At 37.6% G+C, this 24,538-nt stretch overlaps 1 protein-coding gene across 4 annotated transcripts in view; it reads left to right on the forward strand.

Moving 5' to 3' along the window:
• The window catches only part of ATP2C1 (ATPase secretory pathway Ca2+ transporting 1), a 117,779-nt gene that overhangs the window by 16,613 nt on the left and 76,628 nt on the right, over positions 1-24,538 (forward strand). The gene's annotated exons all lie outside the window — the stretch shown is intronic.

A 24,538-nucleotide genomic window follows, 5' to 3' on the forward strand; every position in this document is an offset into this window, starting at 1 on the left:
GCACTGGATTATCATTCACATGTTACTTGATTCCTTTGGCCTTATAAAATATTTAATGCTTTTCATACACTGATTATTTTCTAAAAGCATTGAACAACTCTGAATCAATGTTTTCCTCTCCTGAAACAAGCACACTTATTCTTTGGACTGACTTCTGTGTGATAATCTTTTTTCATTTATTCCTTTTTTTTTTTTTTTTTGAGTGGGGCTGTAAGTTGCTATGAAAGATATTTACAAATTACATTTTGTTTTCATGTATCTTTGGTTTTTAAAATCTATATCTGGTACAAAGGAGCTGCAGTTGGGCTTGCTGGCTGCTTTCTAATTTGTTTTTCTGTTGTTGAAAATGTAAGCTTGATCTAAGTAGGACTAGTTATTTTAAAATAGACTTTTCTTATATGCAATAACCTATTTTGCTATCTGAGACATCTGGGATATGAGGGAAATATGATGAAAGGCATGATTATCTTGCTTAATTTTATTCTCGATGGATAATTTGTGGAAGACATTTTCTGAAATACTCATGTATATAACTGCAGCGGACTTTTACTGTCTAACTGGATCTTTAGAAACAGCATTCGAAAGCAATATTTTTTGTCTGATGGTATGGAAAATCAGTTTTCTGAGGTTTTTTCCATTTTGTCTTTTAGTTTATAGATTGAAGGAAGGCAGATCCTTTCTGTACAAGAGACAAAGAATATTAAATGCATTCATATACCTGTTTCTTGGTAGTTGAATCTTAAATAACATGTTAAACTTGAGCTTCTGCTTTTAGAATGTTACCAGATTTAAGAGTGTAGCCTAAAGTCAGTGGATTGTTAGATGTTGCTTTTCTGTTTCTTGATCTCTTAGGAAAAGGAGCATGACTAATAAAGCTGGCTCTCATTGTCTGTTCAGGTGGTAGGGAGTGGTTGTGAGATGGGAGCATGGTGCACGCTTGTGTCTGAGTCTCTGTACTCTATGGCCAAATAATGATTTGGCCTCATAGTAAAAGATTATACAATTCTTAAAAACTAGTGGAGGTTTTCCGCCTATTAATGATCGAGGCCATTTTGGTCAGTTTCTCATTACCATAACACCTCTTTTTCTTTTCTTAAACATTTTTAAGAACTTGTATATAGCCTAGAAATTTTCAAAACCAATTGGCCATTTTGAAATACATAGATTACTGTCGCTTTCCTTTTTACAGTTAGTATTCTCTTTTATATGAGATATAGTAACATCTTAGGGGTGTGAAACAAAAACAGACTGGAATTATACCTTAACCACCAAAAGTTGTGTGATTTTAAGCAAATTAACCTTTCTAAGCCTCTGTTTCCTCATCTATAAATCGGGATTGGTAATACTTGGCTTACATAGTTAGGAGGGTTAAATGAGAAACTTTGTAAATTCTCTTGGAAGAGAGGTTGGCTAGCATTTAAGAGCATGCACTGTGGAACCAGGCAACTTGATTTGAATGCTGGATCCCCACCTACCATCATTTGGCCTTGCGCACATTAGTAAGCATTTTGTCCTTCAATTTCTTTACCTGTGAAATAAAGATATTGATAGAACCTACCTTATTAGTAGCATTTAGGTTGTTAGCATTTAGAATAGTATCTGGCATATATAGTAATGCTCAATAAATGTTAATTGTAAATAGCCTAGCCCAGTGTTTGCATACTAATATGCCACCTGCCATTAATGTTGTTATGACATTGAATGATTTTTTGGTTAATAAAATTATTTATTTATTTATTTATTTAGGGCTGCATTGGGTCTTTGTTGCTGCGCGCGGGCTTTTCTCTAGTTGCAGTGAGCGGGGGCTCCTCTTCGTTGCAGTGGCTTCTCTTCGTTGCGGTGGCTTCTCTTGTTGCGGAACGCGGGCTCTTGGCGCACGGGCTTCAGTAGCTGAGGCTCCTGGGCTCTAGAGTGTAGGCTCAGTAGTTGTGGTGCACGGGCTTAGTTGCTCCGTGGCGTGTGGGATCTTCCCGGACCAGGGCTTGAAGCCGTGTCTCCTGCATTGGGAGGCAGATTCTTAACCACTGCGCCACCAGGGAAGCCCATGACATTGAATGTTGAAAGGGGGTACAGTAGTGGCCAAAATGCTGTGTGTGAAGTTTTCATTGTTAGGGAGTGGGTGGATTTAAGTGCAGAATTTTCTATAGTGTAAGGCTTTAAGCCCGCAGAGATGTTGGGGCTCTACCAACAAACCAGAGGACAGTGTAGAAAGAGACAGGCTTGGATTTGAATCCGAATAGGTAATTTTTTTCCTCTCGTAAATATCTCATGAGTTACTGTGTTTCTCAGCTTTTTTAGCTGCTGAGTTTTCCCATCTGGAAATGGGATAATGACCTCTTTTGGAGGGTGGGTGTGAGGAAAGAATGAAGCCTGGTATGTAATAAAGTGCCTGAGAAGGATGGTTGATACACAGTTAGCCTGCTGAGTGACTGAGTGATTGCTGCTGTTCCCCAGAAACAGAGACTCCTTCAGTTGGTGTGTAGGTAAGTTCCGCCTACCTCTAGGTGTGCATAGGATGGAATTGCTAGTGGCCCTGGGAGCGGGAGCCTGGAGGTCCTTAGGGAGTGTGCCGTGTCTGCAACTTCATCCATGTGGCTCCTTTCAGCCACGGTGCTTAATTTCTTTTGGTACTTCAGTTTCAGTTCTTCTGGACCTTTCTCCCATGGCCCATTTAAACTTTCTTGGCAAACCTTGATCAGTTTTTAGCCTTAGCCTCCAGGACGCATCATGAATACTTAGAGTCAGTCACTAGAAGTATCTGAAGTATTAGTTTCCTGGAATTTCAGGGACTGGTTCTAGACTTCCATTCATGGGTTAGGATTTTATCCACATCCTTTGGAACTCCTTTTTGCATGTTTATCACAGATCTAAACAGATACCATTTAGGAATTGGAGATGCACAAGTAAATGGCTCTTCATCTGATGTTTTAAAAATTAATCATTTGTATGTTTAAAGGGATGGCTTATTAGAAAAGATATTTCTAGCTGGAGAAATTTGCAAATAATTTCTCCTTCCCAGTAATGGACTTTTTTCTTTGGAATAAATTTGGTCTGTTTCATAGAAAAAACACTATAAATTTAATGCACATGAAACTATTTAACATAGCCTTAAATATAGAAATATAATGATCTTCAAGATTTTAGGACATGCTTAATTTAAGGTTAGAGGCATGGCTAATGCATCTAGAATAAATTCCCCTGATCATTTTGGATAGCATGTGAAAATGATAGTACGTTTCTTTACACTTTACTTTTTATTTATTTATTTATTTACTTATTTATTTATTTATTTATTTTGCGGTACGCGGGCCTCTCACTGTTGTGGCCTCTCCCGTTGCGGAGCACAGGCTCCGGACACGCAGGCTCAGCAGCCATGGCTCACGGGCCCAGCTGCTCTGGGGCATGTGGGATCTTCCCGGACCAGGGCACGAACCTGTGTCCCCTGCATCGGCAGGCGGACTCTCAACCATTGCGCCACCAGGGAAGCCCCTACACTTTACTTTTTAAAATAGTTTATTACTCGAGTTCAAATTGTTAGTCACTAGAAATATGTTAAGAAAAGATTGTGTTAGGATAGTTGGAGGAACTGTAAGGAAAAAGGGATGAGAAACCATATTAATTGTATTTCTTTAACTAAAAATAAGAAACCAGGTTATAAAAATATTTTATATCTTTAGGTGTGGAAAATATAATTTATAATGTTTGCAGTTTTGTTGATAAAATAATATTCTTAATCAGTATTTCTAGAAAAGAGTTGAAACTAAAAGATTATATGATAGCATTTGATAAACTGTAGTAATTTAACCCAGAGGAAGGATGCTGCAGAGAATATTTGTAAGTAGTAGTCTCTTGACAGTTGAGTCCTAAATACGTGATTTGTCTTAATGTTTTTATTATTCATTTAATGTCATTAGAACTCAACTCTGTTAACTGAAGCAGTATCAATCAGAATAGTCTCCTAGGGAACATTTCCCTTGGAGCTCAAGGCTGATTTTCTTTTGAGATCTTGGTTAACCGTAATCTGTTTATTAACAAGGTCAATTTTTGTTTTAAAGCTGGAAAGAACACCTTAGCTTGATGGTAAAGTTAGCTGGGAAAATTTTAAATTACACCATTGTTACATGTAACATCTTAAAGATCTCTTTGTATGTTCAAAAGTTCCTCCCATGTTTACTTTGTTAAATAACAGGTTCTTTTTATAGTGATTTCAGGCATCAGTTGTGACAAGATTATTTTTACAGTTTTCATATGGACAAGTGTTAATAAAAGGCGGTAAAGTAAAAACTGGTTGGATGAACTCTAGGTTAATGCCATCATTTCATACAGGAAAGGATTTCTCAGAAAAAAAAAATGTCAGGCTGTCAATGCAATTTCCTTTATATGGCTGGTATTTATATGCATTGGTTAATATGTCTTCCGTCTTCAAGGTTTTAAGTTAATATTGACAAAGGTATACATCTTAGAATTACAGTCATTCCTTAGTATCAGGGGATTGGTTCCAGGAACCCCACGGATATCAAAATCTGAGGATGCTCAAGTCCCTTATACAGAATGGTGTAGTAATTTACGTATGGCCTGTGCACATCCTCCCTTACACTTTAAATCATTTCTAGATTACTTATAATACCTAATACAATCTAAATGCTATATGAATAGTTGTAAAAACCAATGTAAATAGTTGCTAGCATGCAACAAATTCAAGTTTTGCTTTTTGAAACTTTCTGGAATTTTTTTTAGTGTTTTTGATCTGCAGTTGGTTGAATCTGCCACAAGAACCTGTGGATAAGGAGGGCCGAGTTACTCTGATTGTGTTCAGTTAGATTAGTTTAGACTAAGCTTATTGGATACATTTAGAAAAAAATTGAATGAAATGTTACAAGGCTATCATAGGTTATGGACAGAGAAAGACAGTAATAGCAGGGGTCAGAAACATCATTTTAAGATGGTTGTAACTGGGCATCTAATTCAACTTCAATCTCTTTCTTCCTGCATCAGATGTTAGAGAATGTGTGAATTGGAATTATGTCTTTAATATTCCTGTTAATGATAATTTCTTGGTAAAGGGAGGTCTTTTGGCTTGACTTTTGATCATTTCATCAAGTTACTGACCTAAACTTGTGTCTCCCAAGAGGAAATAACAGAAATTTAGCACAACACATTCTTTATTCTTTCCGAAAACTCTGAGACGTTGAAGGATCCTTGTAGAAATTATTTTCATTTATTTATTTAGTTACATAAAATGAATAACCTGATAAAGTTGGAATAGCAATAGGACCCTGATACTGAATATATTTGCTACCCTGTACTGGTGTTTGATTTCAGTTCTTTACAGGAAAACTCAGAAATAATAAGGCAGAAGTATTTAGGATGTTACCCATAATACTTTTCTTGATCATTATTTTTTTGAAACTGTGAAGTATAAATTAAGACTTTTGATTAGGTTGTGAATTTCAGATACTGGATTTAAAGTTATTTTGATTGTGATGTCTTAAAGTCAAAAAGGACAAAGCACTCCTAAGAACCATTAATATAATGAAGTTCTGTTCTCTGCCTAGGAGAGAGATCAACTTTATTTTTTAAAAAAATATTTATTTATTTATTTGGCTGCGCTGGGACTTAGTTGCTGCACGTGTGATCTTCATTGCTGTGTGCGGGATCTTTAGTTGTGGTGTGTGGGATTTTAGTTGCAGCATGCGGGATCTAATTCCCTGACCAGGGATTGAACCCGGACCCCCTGCATTGGGAGTGTGGAGTCTTAACCTCTGGACCACCAGGGAAGTCCTGAGAGATAAGTTTTAAAACAGATCCTGGATTTTTTTCTCATCTTAAAGCCTTTCATTTACAGTATAAATAAATTAACGTTTTTGTGCTGTGTATTATGTTATGAATGTGTTGTATATATATATAAATATATATGTTTGTATGCAGTTATTTCACTAGACTTTGTTTGACTATCTGTTTTAGAGTTTCCCTAGTGGAATGTTTGCTGTACCTACCTCTGGGTTTAAACATTGGGAGGGGCAGAAATGCTAGTTGGTTCATGCTTTCTTTGGGAATCTTACCTTACTTCCTTCTTGAGTGTCAGTTCTCCGTTCCCTTGAGCAGGCAAAAGTGGTGCATGGCACAAGTGCCAGAAATAGCATGCGAGCCACTTTTTAATGGCACGTGAACTGATCTCTCCTGTGTCCTTTTCTTAATGCTTGTCAGGGCTGCTCTTTACTGCAAGTTAACATCTGAGTGAAAGTGTCTGTGATGGGATGGGAAATTTCAGTTTCCTTTCCCACTCCAGAAAAGGAGGATGTGGTCTTTGCCGACTACTCTTTGATATCTGCCAGCCCCCTACCCTAGAGGTTGGTAGTTCAGTTATGATATCTTGATGTATACCCTTAATTCATTTGAGGGACCAAGAGAGGTGAAATTCTTCTGATTTCTACTGGTAGTAGAAAAAAGGCAGGGAGTTGGCCTTGTGTCCACATTAGAATGATGGGAATGGAGGATAGGGATGGATGAGAGAGACATTTTACTCCTAGGCAAAACAAGCAGAGCTTGGGCAGTATCTTGATAACAGGGAATGAAGGGGAGGGTTGAGTCAGAAGTGACTACAAACTGTTGAGCCAGTGCAGGTGGGTGAGTGGAGGTGCTGCTGACTGGCTGAAGGAGTGAGCTCACGTGGGCACTGGCCAGAGGGAGGGTGTGGGAGGTCACACTGTCTGTGTGTGGAGAGAGGTTTGTTTTAAAATCGAACACCACTTGGGCTAGAAGACCAGGGTTCAAAGCAAGCTCTCGAGGGCAAAGACCCTCAGTTGTCCCTAATTCAGTTTGAACAGGGTCTGGCACGTAGCCCTTGTCTGTTGAATGAAAATACTGCCTTCTTCACTGTAACTCAGGGGTTCTCAGCTGGGGACAGTTTTGCCCTCCGTGGGACATTTCCAATGTCTAGAGAGGTTTTTGTTAATCACAACTGTGGGAGGATGCTTCTGCCATCCAGTGGGTAGGGGCCAGTGATTCTGGTAAACATCCTGTGATTGACAAGACAGTCCCCTGTCCTCACCAAAACAAAGAATTACCTGGCCAAATGTCAGTGGTGCTGAGATTGAGAAACATTGTTCTAGCCAAAGGCAAGGAAGTTAGCTCCTCTAAGCGCTGATTTCCTCACTTATAAATAGATAATAATGACTCTACTTCAGGCTTTTTGGGATCAAATAGGGCAGATGTGTAAGTGCCTGGCATGAAAAAGCTGCTCAGGAAATACTAATTTCCTTTACCTTGGTTGATGAATAGATTTAAGGAAGTTATTTTTGTCATTGGTCTTTTAAACAACTTCTAATTTCAAGGCTTCACATATTTTTCTGAGACGAGTGGGATGCCTAGCAAAACTATAGTTGCATTTATTATCTTAATGCTTTTCTCATGGTTTCATCAATTTATATTTTTGACTCTACTTTGGCTTGGGGTTTGAGTATTTCATGATTTGTTTCTATCAGTAGGCAAAAATGTTAAAATCTGGATTAAAAGTTTTTACCTAATCATGTAGGTTAAATTCATTATTTTACTTGCTTTCAGAACTTTTACTATTTGAAAGCAGTATTACTGTTCTTTGAAATTAAGACTGAAGTGTTCTGAGTTACTTGTTTTGGAAAATGCCAGACCTCACATGTCTGTGATGTCCTTTACCTTTTTATCCATTTACAGAATTTCAGGTAGACTCCTCTCAGAAGTCAGCACTTTCCTTCAGATAGGTGGCTTTCTTTTGCTTGTCAAGTACCTTTTTATTCTCTTTTGTAAAGTGTGGACATTACCACTGTCTGTTCCACTCATGTTAGGGACAGGACACATGTATTTTCAATTCTAATACAAGAGACCATTCCCTTGAAAATGCATTCTAATCATAGCCTCACTGTGTTTAATGTTTATTTACATGTACATAGTTGTGTGGCATTCTCATTTTTGAGGAGTCCTTTGCTGGTACTTTGAGGAGTCTTTCCTTTAGGAAAAAAATCAGTTCTGTCTCCCTATGCATTAATTTTCCCATATATCACATGAGATTAATAAAGTAAAGCTGATTTTGTGGCAGCAAAGAAATTCTCATTCAACTTAAATCTATAGGATTCAAAGTTGGTAGCTTTTGATGCCATTAAGTTGTATCTGACCACAAATTGCTGGAAAGGCTTGCACAGCTCCCTGTTGTACCTGTAGCCCTCTAGGTCAGGTAAGTACAGGGTGTGAAGAAGGCCACAGTCATGTTTTTGATTTCATGAGGGGTTGGTTTGCCATAGCCTGTAAAATTAAGTCCATCAATAAACTGCTGCCTGAAATGAATGCCATTGGCATAGGAGGTAGTAGGAGAAGGAATTAAGGAATCTATCATTTGTTTGTATGGTTGAATTACTGGCTAGTCCATAGATTTCAAGGACAGTGATTCCTTTAACAGAGGAGGACCACAGTCTTTTAAATTCTGATATTACTGGTAAAATAATTGGTGCTAGCTGAAGGCTTTAAAAAACAGTAGTTGTATGTTTAATAATAAATGTAATTTTTCACTTGTAATAATTCATTTGTAATTAATATCTTCCTCTTGTGAGGAGGTACTTTGAAACTGCAAACATCCTGCATCTCATCATACTTTTTTAAAAAATATAAATAAATAAATTTATTTATTTATCTTTGGTTGCGTTGGGTCCTTGTTGCTGTGCGTGCGCTTTCTCTAGTTGCGGCGAGTGGGGCTACTCTTCGTTGTGTTGTGAGGGCTTCCCATCTTGGTGGCTTCTCTTGTCGCAGAGCACGGGCTCTAGGGCGCGTGGACTTCAGTAGTTGTGGCACGCGGGCTTCAGTAGCTATGGCTCGCGGGCTCTAGAGCACAGGCTCAGTAGTTGTGGTGCACAGTTAGTGGCTTAGTTGCTCTGCGGCATGTGGGATCTTCCTGGACCAGGGGTCAAACCCGTGTCACCTGCAGTGGCAGGTGGATTCCTAACCACTGCACCACCAGGGAAGTCCCTCTATTGCCTTTAGCTCAAAATAATCCACATGCCAAAGTGGCACATCTTGGGGAGACCTGTTAGAACTCCTACACCCTCATTACTTCTATGTTTATTAATTGCAGTTCTACTGTTAAGGAAGAATTGTCCTTTTTCCTCCATTTACCAATGGTCCAACTATTTATTTACGTGGATCTGTGGATATTTATTTTACCATGTGGGTTAAAATCCAGTGTTTTGTTGCTCAAATTGTTCCAGCTTTGGTTATTGAGAACACATTCAAATTTGCCTGCTGTGTCCTTTTTATAGCGTACCCATCGTTTTGTGGGTACTAATTCACTTTCTGGTACCACAGTGTGTTCCCCATGCGTCTCATGTTTTTCCTGTTTGCGCCAGCCATGGAATCAACCGTTTTTCCAAAGGAGGCAGATTCATTTTATTGGAGAGTGGTATCTAGAAACCAAGATTTGGGTGCCAGGCGTGCTCAGTACTGTTGGGGTGTTACTGTTTCTAAGTCTTCTCAGTAGACAGAGCTAGCAAATACATGTATAGTAATACACATTTGTAATTTACATAAAATATATTTTTATTTCGTTATCTATCCATCTACATGTAGACTAAAAACCATGAGTTCATACTGATGCTGCCAGTTCCAATCCCATACCTCAGGGTTCATTCCAGTCCCCACCCCCCCAGCTTTTTCCCTTTCCTTTTACTTCCTTCTCCAGAGGTAAGAAATCTGTTCTCATCCACAGTGTATTTACTTATTTGTTCAATCTTTGTGCACACACACAAAAGTAGTTTCAGAATTGCTAACCTTTTCCCCTGTGAGAAACACATTAAAAAAATTTTTTTTTCTAGTAAGATGAAGTAATTACCTATACAGTTTTCATCATTTTTTTATGTGTTTTTGTTGTCTCAAATTAATTTACCCTTTTTATGTTGAGTTTGTTACCAAATTGAAGTTGCTATAGTTATTTTTTCTACTTTTTTTTCTCCCTTTAACCTTTTTGCTATAATAAAGTGTTTAAGAACCTGTTCTGATAAAGAGTTGCAATTTTCTGAGTCTGTCACCTTACTGGAAGTTCTATGTACTTCTGCCTTTTTGTTTCTGGTAGATGGCAGGTCTAGTGTTGATTAACTCCCTCAGCTTTTGTTTGTCTGGGAAAGTATTTGTCCTTCATATGTGAGTGATAAATTTGCTGGCTAGAGTACTCCTGAGTGACAGTTTTTATCTTTCAGTGTTTTGAGAATGTCATTCCATTCCCTCCTGGTTGTAGCGTTTCTGCTGAGAAATCTGCTGGTAGCCTGAGTGGGGTTCCTTTCTAGGTTACCTTTAAAATTCTTTCTTTGTCATTGATTTTTGACAATTTTAATATAATATGTCTTGGAGAAGGTCTTTTTGCATTGAGGTAATTAGGTGTTCTCTTAGCTTCATGGGCTTGTATATCTGGTTCCTTTCCCCAGGTTTGGGAATTTCTCAGTTATTATTTCTTTAAATAAACTCTGTTTTCTTCTCCTTCTCTTCTCCTGGCATACCTATTACCCTAATGTTGCCCTTCCTAAAAGAGTCTGATAGCTCTTGTAGAATTTCCTCATTTTTAACGTATCTTATTTCTTTCCTCTTCTAGTTGTATCATTTCTAGATTTCTGTTTTTGAGACAGAAATTCTCTCTTCTATATGGTCTGCTCTTTTTCCAGTGCTTTATAATTCATTCTTCATCTTGTTTATTGAGTTCTTCGGCTCCAGAATATCTGTTTGGTTCCTTTTTAGAGTTTCAGTCTCTTTGGTAAAGTGTTCCTTCTGTTCATTAATTTTATTCCTGAGCTCATTGAAGTGCTTTCCGTTTTCCTGTAGCTCATTGAGTTTCTTCAGGACAGCTGTTTGGAATTCTCTACCAGATTGCAATATTCTGTGACTTTAATTTTGGTTTCTAGAGAATTGTCCTTTTCTTTTTTGTGGTACAGTGTTACTGTGGTTATTCACGGTGCTTGATGAGTTGTTCCTCTGCCAGTGCATTTGAAGTGGTGACCGCCTTTCTGCTGGATTCTGAGCACTTTCCATCCTCCACCACCTCTGTGGGAGGTGTGGCTTCAGTGCTGTCATTATTTCCTCTTGTGCCTCCAGAGTTGTTGGTACCTTGCTTCTGCTAGTGTCACTGGTGTTATGGTGTCGCTACCTGGTGGTGCGCCCCAATGGTGGGCTCGTCGTTTGCGTCCGGGATCCCCTGAGTTGCAGGCTCCGCTGCTGTGGGAGGGGAAAGGAAGTGGGTGGGGGGAGTTGAGGTTGCACAGATGCCTCTGCTGTGTCGGGTGTTGTAAGGTGTGAGAGCTCAGCTACTGCAGGTAGAGTGTGGGGCGTGGAGATATGGGTGCTTCAGTGGCTGGAGGGGTGTCATCTCAGGCCCCACAGCTGCTGCTGCCCAGTTAATCTGGGGACTGCTGAGGCCGGGAGGCTGGAATCGCATTGTGTGTACTGCCTCCCCTGCTATTACTGGCTTCTCTGGGGCTGAGGGCTCAGCTGCTGAGGTGGTAGGGTGGGCACTGCAGGCAGCACCTCCCCTGTGTGTTCCAGTCCACTCACCTTTATGTGTACTAATGTGTGGAATTCTCCGGCGTCCTGGTGTGTTGGGCAGAGGCACTTTTTGTTGCTTTGTGGCTGTTTTACTGGTTGTAGATTGAAAGGGAGAGACAAAGGGAGCTTTTCACTCTGCCATGTTGCTGATGACTGAGAAACACGTTTTTAAACTAGAGTACAGTATTTGTCTTCAGCTTTACAGTACAGTCTAAATCTGTTTTCCAAAGTTACTTAGGCTAGTTCTTTTCTTCCCGACCTACTTCTGTAAGGTCGTTACTCATTTGTAATAAAATTATGTTTATTAACTGTTTGTATTCTCTTTTAGTTTCTTTCCACATCCTGTTTGATTTTTAATTTTTTAAATCTTTTGAAGTAAATGGTGATCATATCCCTCCTCCATATCTGTAATGAATATACCTTCATAAAAGGGCTGGATTTGATTAAAGTTAGGTAGAGCTGTAGTGTGCTTTGGCTCATAGTAGTTTACTTGAAAGGAACTGTACTCTGGAGATCATTCTTTTGGGCTTGCTCATCTGGTTCCTTAGTTACGGCTCTCATTTCTACATCTGCACTTGGAAGGTTGTTCTATGTATGGTCCCATGACTATAAGTGCTTGAAATCAGTCCCCCAATTAATCTTCTTTATTCTGGATGCATAGTTTTAGACCCAAAGTCACCTACAGACTGAATACTAATTCTTTTATTGCTGGGGTAAATCATGACTTAAATTATTTTGTGGATCCTGTCCTTTACTGTTTTTCTTTTCTAAGATATAATTCATGTACTGTAAAATCTGCATTTTAAAGTACACAGTTCATTGTTTTTTAGTATATTCACAAGGTTATGTATTCATCTAATTGCAGAACATTGCTGTTACCCCCGAAAGAAACCCCTTACCCATTAGCAATCACTTCCTGTTCTCTCCTTTCCCCAACCCTGGCAGCTACTAATCCACTTTTTGTTTCTGGATTTGCCTATTCTGAATATTTCATGTAAATGGATTCATACAATATGTGACCTTTTGTGTCTGACTCTTTTCATTTTAGCATGTTTCCAATATTCAGCCATGTTATAGCATATATCATTTCTTTTTTTTTTTTTTTTTTTGGTTAAATAATACTCTATTGTATGGATATGCCACATTTTGTTTATACATTTATCAGTTGATGGACATTTGGGTTGTTTCTACTTTTTTGGCTAATATGAATAATAATGCTGTGAACATTCGTGTACAGGTTTTTGTGTGAATATGTTTTCAGTTCTTTTGGGTGTATACTTGGGAGTGGAAGTGCTGGCTTATATGGTAATTCTATGTTTAATTTATTGAGGAACCCCTACAGAGGTTGTATCATTTTTTCATTCCCACCAGCAGTGTGTTGAGTGCTCTGATTAATTTCTCCACATCCTCTCCAACACTTGTTATTTTCTTTCTTTTTTAAAAAATTTGCCATTGCGTGGGGTATGAAATGGTATCATATTGTGGTTTTGATTTGTATTTCCCTAATGACTAATGGTATCAAGCATCCTTTCATGTGCTTTTTTTGCTATTTGCATATCTTTGGGGAAATGTTTATTTAAGTCCTTTGCCCCTTTGATTTTGTTATTTGGTTTTTTATTGTTGAGTTGTAAAGATTCTCTTTGTATTCTGGATCCTGCGTAACAGTATGTACTATACCTGGACTTGCACAGGCATACAAACAGGTTTGTGCAGAGGTGTTTACTGCAGCACTTATAAGACCCTTATCAGACATAGGATTTGCAAATATTTCTCTCATTTTATGGGTTTTATTTTTGTTTGTTTTCACTTTTACATCTCACAAATTCCTGTCTTTACTAATGTAATCTGGGGTCATAAAACTCAATTATTATGCTATATTTATTATATAAATGTTCTTTCTCAAGATTTGGCTTTGGATTTTTGCATTCAATTTAGTAACCATACTTACAACAATTATTTTCTTTTAGCTAAATATTTAATTGACTTTCAAGTTCCTGCCAATCTTTTTAGGGTGTGGTACAATTTCCTCCACTAGAGCCCGCAAATGAGAATCACCGGAGAGTTTTTTGGTAAATTCACATTCCCTGGCTCTACATCCCACGTAGGAATTCTATGTGTCTAGGACAGGCTTTGCATGACTCCCCCTCTGGCTTCAGCCTTATTGTACCGAGAGTTGTAGCCAGAATGGCTGCAGGGGGAATTGTGGGAGAAAGGGTGGGGGAGGAGGTAAAGGGAGGGCTTTAGGAAAGGGCTTCCTGAGAGTAGGAAGAGTTCCTGGTTTTCCAGTAGGTCCGGGTGATGCGGAAAGCTTCTCTAGACTGCTGCCTCTGCCACCCTTATCTCCAATCTCCAGTTGAGCTATTTCTCTCATTTTAGATTGTCTTTTCACTTTCTTTCGTGTCTTGCAGCACAAACTTTTAAAATTTTGATGAAGTCCAATTTATCTATTTTTTTCTTTTGCTGTTTGTCCTTTAGATGTTATAGCTAAGAAACCACTGCCTGCTTCAAGGTGATAAAGATCTGTGTTTTCTTCTAGGAATTTTATAGTTTATAGCTTTCACTTGATTCATTTTGAGTTAATTTTCATATTTGGTGTTAGGTGAGGGTCCTACTTCATTCTTTTGCATGGAATATCCAATTATCCCTGCACTAAGAAGACTGTTTTTTTCTCCATTGAATTGTCTTGGCACCCTTGTTAGAAATCAATTGAGGGCTTCCCTGGTGTCGCAGTGGTTGAGAATCTGCCTGCCAATGCAGGGGACACAGGTTCGAGCCCTGGTCTGGGAGGATCCCACATGCCACGGAGCAACTAGCCCCGTGAGCCACAATTACTGAGCCTGCGCGTCTGGAGCCTGTGCTCTGCAACAAGAGAGGCCGCGATGGTGAGAGGTCGGCGCACCGCGATGAAGAGTGGCCCCCGCCTGTCGCAACTAGAGAAAGCCCTGGCACAGAAATGAAGAGGCAACACAGCCATAAATAAATAAAATTTAAAAAAAAATAAAAAAGGCAAAATTCCTTTAAAAAAAAAAATCAATTGACCATGAATGTATGGATCTATTTCTAGACTCTCAATCCTGTTGCATTGACCTGTGTCTGTTTTGTGCCTGTACCACACTGTTTGGATTAGTGTAGCTTTTGTAGTAAGTTTTGAATGTAGGGATTATGAGTCTGCCAACTTTGTTCTTTTTTAAAGATTGTTTTGTCTATTCTGAGCCCCTTGTATTTCCACATCAGTCGGCTTGTCCATTTCTATAAAAAAGGCAGTTGGAATTTTCATAGGCATTGAGCTGACTTGCCCTTTAAGGATGTAATGTTCTTACATAGGTACAAACATAAGATCTTCTTGAACATTTGGGTATCATTTTATTCTAGGTAACTGTACAAAATGGCTTTAAAAGTTTGAGTTAGTAATATTTTATTCCTCCCTTCTTTGCCCTTTTCTCCAGAGAATAACTTACTTAGTGGTTAGCGGGCAGGGTTGGGGTGAGCTGTATCAATCATTCAACAAATGGTGGAGGGACAGTTAGCTAACTTCTGGTTAAAAAAAAAAAAAAAAAGTAAAGCTGGAATGAGAAAGGCTTTTTATAAAAACTAAGCATGAGATGAAACCCCAAAACCATAATGCAAAACATTGATCATATAAAATTTTAAAAAGAAAGAAAAAAAAGTAAGTAGCTAAACTGTAAACCAATGATTAAAAACACTTGAAACAAATGACAAAAATCTACTTCATACAGAATGCTTTTTATATCTATAAGAAATAGCCAGTAACTTGTAGGGACAAATGGCCAAAGGACATGAACAAATGTTTCACTGAAAAAGGTTGCAGAGGCCAAAAGATACGAATAGGTCACCAACTTCAGTAATGAAGAAATGAAAATTAAAATAACATTTTCCATTCATCAGACTGGCAAAGATGAAAAAATGTGGTTATGCTTAATCTTGGCTGTATTGCAGGGAAAATAGAAGCTCCTGACAGATATTGGGAGTTCATTTGACACAATTCCTTTGAAGAGCATCTTAGTGATAGCTGTCAGAACAAAAAATAACACCCAACAATTCCACATTCAGGAATGTATCTTGTATCTGTACTTGAATAAGCATATAAAGAGATTTGTATAAAGATATAGTATATTTATAACATAAATATAATAGCATTTATAGTAGCAAAAATGGGAATAACCCAAATGTCTGTCATCAGGAGGACTAGTTAAACTGGAGCTGTACTGTATAATGAAATGCTTTGTGAGCCATTAAACAAAATTGGGGCAGATCAGTATGTGTGGTGAAATAGAAAGAGGTCCAAGATGTACTGAGTGAAGAAAGCAAGTTGTGGTTATGTGATTCCATTTGTAATGAAAGCAAAACAAAACAAAACTTGTAACATATTGGCATAGAAATGTCTGGCAGTATACACAGAGTTAACAGAGGTTACTTCTGGGCAGTAGGACTGGGGAGATGCACTTGTTGTTTTAAACCCTTTCTTATTACTTGACTCTAAAAAAGAATGAGCGGGTTTTTATTTTTTTAAAAAAATCATTAAAAATGACTTAGTAATATAATTAAGAACTTTTACTAGTTTAGGAGTAAAAGATTTGTCCTTTTCTCTCAAGTTGATTATTTTGTGTATGATCCCTGTTGGTCTGCAGAGGTAAATGGATTTTTTTTTGGTGTGTCATTTGTATTGCTTTACTGAAAATGGATTAGAATTAGCTCTTGGATACAAATATTTAATAGCATTTAGAACCTGCTGTATCATTCCCAAATATTCTAAGTATGGGAGAAAAATAGGATTTGCGATTGTGCTAGTTTTTATTTTGTCAAATGAGGAATATGTAAGTGTTGGTCTGCGTTGGAGCTTGATTGTGCCACTGTTCTTTGGGTCCATGTTCTGGAACTTAAAGTTCAGTGTGGAAGGTAGCTATTTCACAGTATCTTCCTTAACCGAGGTAGTAACCTCGGTTCATTGTCAGAAACCTTAGTACCACAGGCGATAGGAGGCAGTGGTATCTCCCTGCACTTTTCCAAATTGTCGAATTTTAGAGTTCGGGGGACCAACTTCCCACCCCATATAAAAATCACCAGTATTCTCTCCTAGAAAGTTTTTGGTGATTGGAAACTCTACACTTTTGTCTGTTGACACTAGTTCTTTCCTTAATTTCAGCAGAATGTTGTATTTCATTTAACAGCCTTAAAATATTTGAAGGTGCCTGTCATATCCTTTATTTATTTAGAAACTTTTAGTGAAGTTTAATTAATGGTCATGCACTGCCCTTCATAATTCTCTTCTCTAGGCCAAATATTCCTAACTTATTCCACCAGTTTTCTTAAGACCTCATTTCCATAGTATGTCATCATAGTGTGCCACACTTTGGGGCAGACCCTAATGTTCCTCTATACTGAATATAGAATCCTCAGGGTGTGGTTGGATCGGATAGTACTCTGGGGCTGTTACTCCCTTGGCTTAAAAGTTGTACTTCTCATAATGCAGTTTAAGATGTTATTTACCTTTTCAGCAGTATGGAGCCTTAGCATCTGGTGCTGTAGTAGTTGGTTTTTGAGTTTTAGTTTTTACATTTATCTCTAATAAAGTATATGTATGCTTTTGTAAATGTGAAGATAGTGGTATATGGTCTATACCCATTGGTTTAGCCTGATAAGCTTGTTTGAGTTATGAGGCAAGGTGGCTGCCCCTCTCTGGCTTTTGAGTTGATGTCGTCTTGGATAGGCATGTTATTTAGATATTTGAGTTGTTGATAGACTATTAAACAGATAGAGCCTAGTGGCACACCTAGTGGCACTGAGTTATTAATACTTTTGGCCCACCTAGCCGGAAATCTACCCAGGTTTAGCCCATGTGTTTTCTGTTTTTGGCACGTGACAATTTAAATCATGTTTTTGGCATCAGGAGACTGTACAATCTTAGTATTCTACCCTTGTGAGAAATTCTCAGATACACACTGCTTTTCATTTTTTTCTCTTTTCCACAATTAAAAAAAAATTATCTCTGTATCTGTTCAAGATTTTTTGGGTGTGTATTGGGAGGGGGAGGATGAGAAGCTTTTTTGCACCAAGGTTGTTTTCAGTTATAAAGAAGCTTTGTTCTTAGATTTTTAATTTTTTTAATTCACTTTTTACTTTATTTTATTTTTTTAAAGTTTTGGCTGCGTTGGGTCTTCGTTGCTGCCTGTGGGCATTCTCTAGTTGTGGCGAGCGGGGGGCTACTCTTCATTTCTGTTCTCGGGCTTCTCATTGTGGTGGCTTCTCTTGCGGAGCATGGGCTCTAGGCACGCGGGCTTCAGTAGTTGTGGCCCATGGGCCTAGTTGCTCCGTGGCATGTGGGATCTTCCCAGACCAGGGATCGAGCCCCTGTCCCTGCATTGGCAGGCTGATTCTTAACCACTGCGCCACCAGGGAAGTCCTAGATTTTTTTAAAAACAGCTTTATTGAGCTGTAAATTCAGATACAAATTCACCCACTTAAAATATACAAGTCGGGCTTCCCTGGTGGCACAGTGGTTGAGAATCCGCCTGCCAATGCAGGGGACACGGGTTCGATCCTTGGTTTGGGAAGCTCCCACATGCAGCAGAGCAACTAAGTCCTGTGCTCTACAACTACTGAGCCTGTGCTCTGGAGCCCGTGACCCACAACTACTGAGTCCACGTGTTGCAACTACTGGAGCCCGTGTGCCTAGAGCCTGTGCTCCGCGACAAGAGAAGCCACCACCATGAGAAGCCCGCACACTGCAATGAAGAGTAGCCCCCACTCGCGGCAACTAGAGAAAGCCCACGCGCAGCAATGAAGACCCAACACAGCCAAAAATAAATAAATAAAATAAATAAATGTATAAAAAGAAAATGTACAAGTCAGTGGTTTTTGGTATTATTACATTATTTCTTTTAAATTGTAAGGTAAGTAATAACAAAATTTGCTATTTTAAGCATTTTAAATGTGCAGTTCAGTGGCATTAAGTACATTCACAATGTTGTGCAGCCATCACCACTATTTCCAAAACTTTTTCATCACCCCAGCCTGAAACTCTGTACCCTTTAAATAGTAACTCCCTATTGCCCCCTCCTTCCAGCCCCTGGTAACCTCTACTTTTTGTCACTATGAATTTGTTTATTTTAGGTACATCATATAAGTGGAGTCATTTATTGTGACTGGCTTACCCCACTTAACATAACATTCTCAGTTTATCTGTATTGTAACATAGTTCAGAACTTCCTTCCTTTTTAAGGCAGACTGATGAGGGACTTCTGTTATTTTCCTATTTGTTTTCTGTATGCCATATAGCTTTTCTGTCCCTTATTTCCTGCACTACTGCCTGTGATTAGTTGATTTTTTTGTAGTGAAACATTGAAATTCCTATCTTACTGACTTTTGTATATATTTTTTAGCTATTTTCTTTGTGGTTATCGTGTTGCATAATTGTAAAGTTACAACACCGTAATTTGGATTTATACCAGTGTAATTTCAATAACATACAAACTCTGCTCCTCTACATCTCCACCCTCACTCCTTTCAGTTGTTGATGTACCCAAATTACATTTTTATACATCGTGTGTCCAAAAACCTAATGAAAAAATACGTTAGTGTCTTAAATCATGTAGAAAACAAAATGTGGAGTTACAAACCAAAGTTTCAACAATACTAGGTTTTATAATTTTCTGTGTATTTACCTTTACTGAAATCTTTATTTCTTCATATGACTTCAAGTTACTGTCAAGTGTCGTTTTATTTCAATCTGCAGGACTCTCTTTAGCATTTCTTGTAGGGCAAGTAATGAACTCCCTCAACTTTGGTTTATCTAGGAGTGTCTTAATTTCTTCCTCACTTTGAAGGACAGTTTTTCCAGACACAGGATTCTTAGTTTAGTTTTTTTCTTTAACACTTTAAATACATCAGTCTGCCTTCTTCTGGTCTCCATAGTTTGTGATGAGAAATCTGTTTATATTATTAATGATCCCTTATATGTAATGAATCACTTCTGTCTTGCTGCTTTCAAGATTCTTTGTCTTATCCTTTGATTATAATGTGTCTTGGTGTGTGTCCCTTTGAGTTTATTCTACTTGGAGGTTGTTGAGCTTCTTGGATGTTTATATTGATGTGTTTCATCAAATTTGGGAAGTTTTTGACCATTATATCTTCAGATATTTTCTCTGCTCTTTCTCTCTGTCTTTTCCTTCTTATTGGTGTCCTACAGGTCCTTAATGCTCTGTTCACTTAGATCTTTTTTCTTTCTGTTCCTCAAATTCTAAATTTCCATTGTCATATCTTCAAGTTTGCTGGTTCCTTCTGCCAGTTCAAATCAGCTTTTGAGTCCCCTTAATGAATTTTTAATTTCAATTGTTGTACTTTTGAGCTCCAGGATTACCTTTTGGTTTCTTTCAATGTTTTGTATCGCCTTACCCTTACTACTACTAGTTCTTTTTCTGTTATATCTCTTCCAACTACTACTGTGATAACATTTATAAACTATTATACTGAATAAGGAATTTTAGGCTTTTTTTAAACTCGAAGCTTCAAAGTAATAAAAACACCATATTTCTTGTGGATCTTTTAAGGACAAATAATTCATCTTTTAACTTGCAAGTGCACTGCGAAAGTCTCGTAACTGGAAAGTTTTGTCCTTTTTAATTTAGGGCTAAAGCCATTAGGTTTACAACTAAAAATTCATTCAAATTACTTTTTGAAGTTACTTTCTGCCACTTTGGGTTCAGTGGTATCATTTTGGAGTGTCTTTGATTATACCTTAATAAAAGAATTGAAAATTGAAGCAAGGAATTAAAAACATACATGTGAGTTACTGATGAAGTTATAAAAGGTTTATGCAAGGAGATGCTGAGGAACTTAAGAGGATTTTGATTCTTCTTTTATTTTTCACCTTTCTTCTCCAGGGCATATTTTTAGCATGGGAACATGAATTTCAATAGAAGGAAGCCCAGTTATTCATAAACAAATGTAAAAACCATCTGAATATTCTGCAGCTATTTATAATATGGAGCAAATAGAGCATTGACATTTTAGTGAAAGCAGTTAGATCACTTAATCTTTCTTTGACTCATTAGTTACTTTGGATGACAAGAGGGTTTCCCCCCAGTATAGATCAGGAAAGAGAAAGTTTAAGTATGAACTTAAAGGGATTAATTAATTCTTAATTACAGGAGTGTCCAGTTTTTGTTTAGGGGCATAGTGTTAGTTGAAATGGTTAGGAAAGAAGTCTGTTAATTTTTCATTTATCCTTTTAACAGTTACTGAGAACCAGGTATGTGCCAGGCATGGCCAACACTGGTTTGTGTGGCCTGCAGTTCTTGAAGCCATTGAATTTACATTGTAGTGGAGGGATAAAGACATTTGGAGGAGCTGTAGGATACTAGGGGTTGAGTAATTTAGTTCAGTGTTATGAGGAGTTTTCACAAAAAGTCTCATGGAATGAATGGGGTCTGAAGCTTAGTGGGGTGTCAAGCATGCAGGCTGGACCTGGTTCCTCTTGTCTGTAGAGATATGCTGCAGGCATTTCAGGCAGGGGGACTAAGTGGTAGACTTCTTGGCCTAGGTGGGCCACTTACAGACGTGTGGGTTTGGACTTTTTATTTAGCCATCTCTGAGGCTTTCTGAGTCAGTCCAAATTCAGTTGTCACTAAATGTATCAGTTATATATGTTACTAATAATAGAGGATACACCATTCTTGTATCCTCTGTTAGGCAGCATTATTAGGACATGTAAAGCAAACTAAATTGTGCTAATAGGATTCTTATGGTCTCCTATTGGGTAACATTCCTTTTAGAGATACTCATGGGTTGTGAGTGTTTAAAGTGAGGTAGGAACTATGATTTCCTTGGGGGTTGGGCTTAGAATGTGATTGTTCAATGGAGTTAGTCAAAACTTAGCTTGTATTATTATTATTATTTTGCTTTTCAAAACTACTGTGCATTACTGCAGTACCAGTTTCTTTTGGCTTGGAAAAGAAATAGCTGATACCAGTGCAGAAATCAAGTTGTCTGCTACCAAACGTAAAATAGATAGCTAGTGGGAAGCAGCCGCATAGCACGGGGAGATCAGCTCGGTGCTTTGTGACCACCTAGAGGGGTGGGATAGGGAGGGTGGGAGGGAGGGAGACGCGAGGGGGAAGGGATATGGGAACATATGTGTGACTGATTCACTTTGTTATGAAGCAGAAACTAGCACACCATTGTAAATAAAGATGTAAAAACAAAGAAAGAAATCAAGTTGTCTGGCTAATGAAGTGGGAGACTGAATCTATGATGTCTTAGCTTTTCTGTGTAACTTGATCCCCCAGTTTTCTTTATCTTTTTATTATCCATATACAAAAGTGGTGTTTTCTTGCCTGCTCTTCTCGTTCATGTTGGGGATTGGTTTTTCAAAACATGGCTTTTGTTAGCGTGTACTGATTAGGAATTCATTCCCCTAATTGTGTCCTTGGAAGCAGCTACTGTCGTGGTTAGCAGAAGCGAAGTATTGAGTAGTGGATTTTACAAAACCAAAAAAACCTAACTAGGTAAGAGGGCTTTTTTTTTTTTCTTTGAGACAGCATATTAAAAATGTGAGCTCTTTTTTTGGATTGGTTCATTTTATGTAAGACTTTAGTCTCTGTTGGATTACAGATGGTTTACAACAGTATTCAACAGACAACAGCTGGGAATGAATGCCAGAGTCTATTTCTGAATCTTGCTTAAAGAGTTGTGTGTGCTGACAGGGAGAGCAGCTCAGTGCTTTGCGACCACCTAGAAGGGTGGGATGAGGGTGGGAGGGAGACGCAAGATGGAGGGGATATGGGGATATACATATGCATATAGCTGATTCACTTTGTTATACAGCAGAAACTAAGACAACACTGTAAACCAATTATGCTCCAATAAAGATGTTAAAAAACAACAGAACTTTTATGGCGTGGGAAACAACTGCATATTTATAAGGCGTGCATGCATTATTTTACTGCTGAAATTTTTATTATGAATATGAAAAATATTTTTTAAAATAATGATCCAATGTTAAATCTTAAGAGAACTAAATAGCCTACCTAAGTGGTGAAAAAGCAGTGGAAAGGGGAGTGTATCTACCTACACCTTCTGAAAGAGCTTTGAATCCTTTATCCTGTTTTTTGTTTTTTCCTTTTTGCTTCTTTTTTGAGAAGGGTCTGAGAATTAGATAACTGAGATGGAAACAGGCGAGTATATGGCTCTAAGGTGAATTAGTTCTCAGTAGCAAGACAAAAGCTTGAGTCTTCTCACTTCCCTTTTGCTATCTAAAATCTATATATACCACATAGTTGGTTTTTTTCCTTGAATTCACGTTCCTTTTAATTTTTTTAAATTAATTTTTATTGGAGTATAGTTGCTTTTATACCACATAGTTTTGAAGGCAAAAATTTTTGATTATTAAATGGACAGGGCCAGAAAAATATTTCTGTGTATATTGAACCCAGTTTGAACTTATAAACAGTGAATTATTTCTATAGTCTCTCTCCTACAACAGGATAACTTTGTTATATAGAATAGTACAACATATTCATTGTTGTTTATTTGTATTATGATTATGCCAAATACTAAAGATTCTAAAGAAAAAAAAAGTTCTGTGTGCTGAAAATTAAAATGAAACACTTATTTTACTTGGACACTTAAAAAAAAGTCTACTAAAACTTGGGGTCAGATGGATGAAAGTTGGCAGGAGAATCTGTAAGATTGATTTGATTTTTTTTTTTAACGGCATTGTTGTAGGAAAAAAGCTACAAATACGCGTTATAAAGCACTTTTAAGAAGCACTTTTGTTCAAAGAAGTGTACATTTTGGAGGTTTTTTTTGAGTTGGAGGTAATATGGCTAATATAGGTAAACTTGAAAAGGGTCAGTGATCCTGTTCTTTACCGCTGTTACCTGGTTACCACTAATCTACTTCCTGCCTCTATGAATTTGCCTATTCTAGATATTTCACGTAAGTGGACTCATACAGTATTTGTACTTTTGTTTCTGGCTTATTTCACTTAGCATATTTTCAAGGTTTATCCATGTTGTATATGTATCAGAAGTTCATTTCTTTTTGTGGCTGAATAGTAATCCATTGTATGTATATACCTCATTTTGTTTATCTGTTTATCTGTGGATGGATACTTGGGTTGTTTCCACCTTTTGGCTGTTGTGAATAATATTGCGTTAGACATTGGTCTACAAATATCTGAGGCTCTGTTTTTAATTATATATTGGGTTTATACCTGAGAGTAGAAATGCTGGGTCATATGATTTTTCTATGTTTAGCTTTTTGAGGAACCATCAAACTGTTTTGCACAGTAACTGCACCATTTTCCAGTCCCATCAGCAATAAACAAGAGTTTCAGTTTCTCTGCATCCTCACCAGCACTTCTCATTTTCCTTTTTTTTTTAATTAAGGAAAAAATTCTGGCCATCATAGTATATATGAAGTAGTATGTCATTATGATTTTGATTTGCATTGCATTATGACTAATGATGTTGAACATCTTTTCATGTGCTTATTGGCCATTTATACATACACAAATGGAGAAATGTCTATTCAGGTCCTTTGACCATTTTCTAATGGGGTTTTTTGTATTTTTGTTGTTTAGTTTTAGGAGTTCTTTATATATTCTGGATATTAAACCCTTATTGATAAATAATCTATAATAACTTCCCCTATTCTATAGGTTGTCTTTTCATTTTTTTGATAATGTCTTGATACACAAAAGTTTTAAAATTTGATGAAGTCCAGTTTATCTATTTTTTCTCTTTTTGTTACTTGTGCTTTTGGTGTCTTATTTAAGAGTCCATTGTCAAGAATCCAAGGTCATGAAGATTGATCCTCTTTTTTGTTCTGAGAGTTTTATGGCTTTTAGTACTTACATTTAGGTAGCTGCTCCATTTTGATCTAATATTTGTATATTGTGTGAGGTAGATCATTGAATTTTGTGATTATGACCAAGACATACTGTTTTTTTTTTTTTCTTTAAAGATTC

The sequence above is a fragment of the Stenella coeruleoalba genome (genome assembly GCF_951394435.1).
Source record: "Stenella coeruleoalba genome assembly, chromosome: 5".
NCBI lineage: Eukaryota > Metazoa > Chordata > Mammalia > Artiodactyla > Delphinidae > Stenella > Stenella coeruleoalba.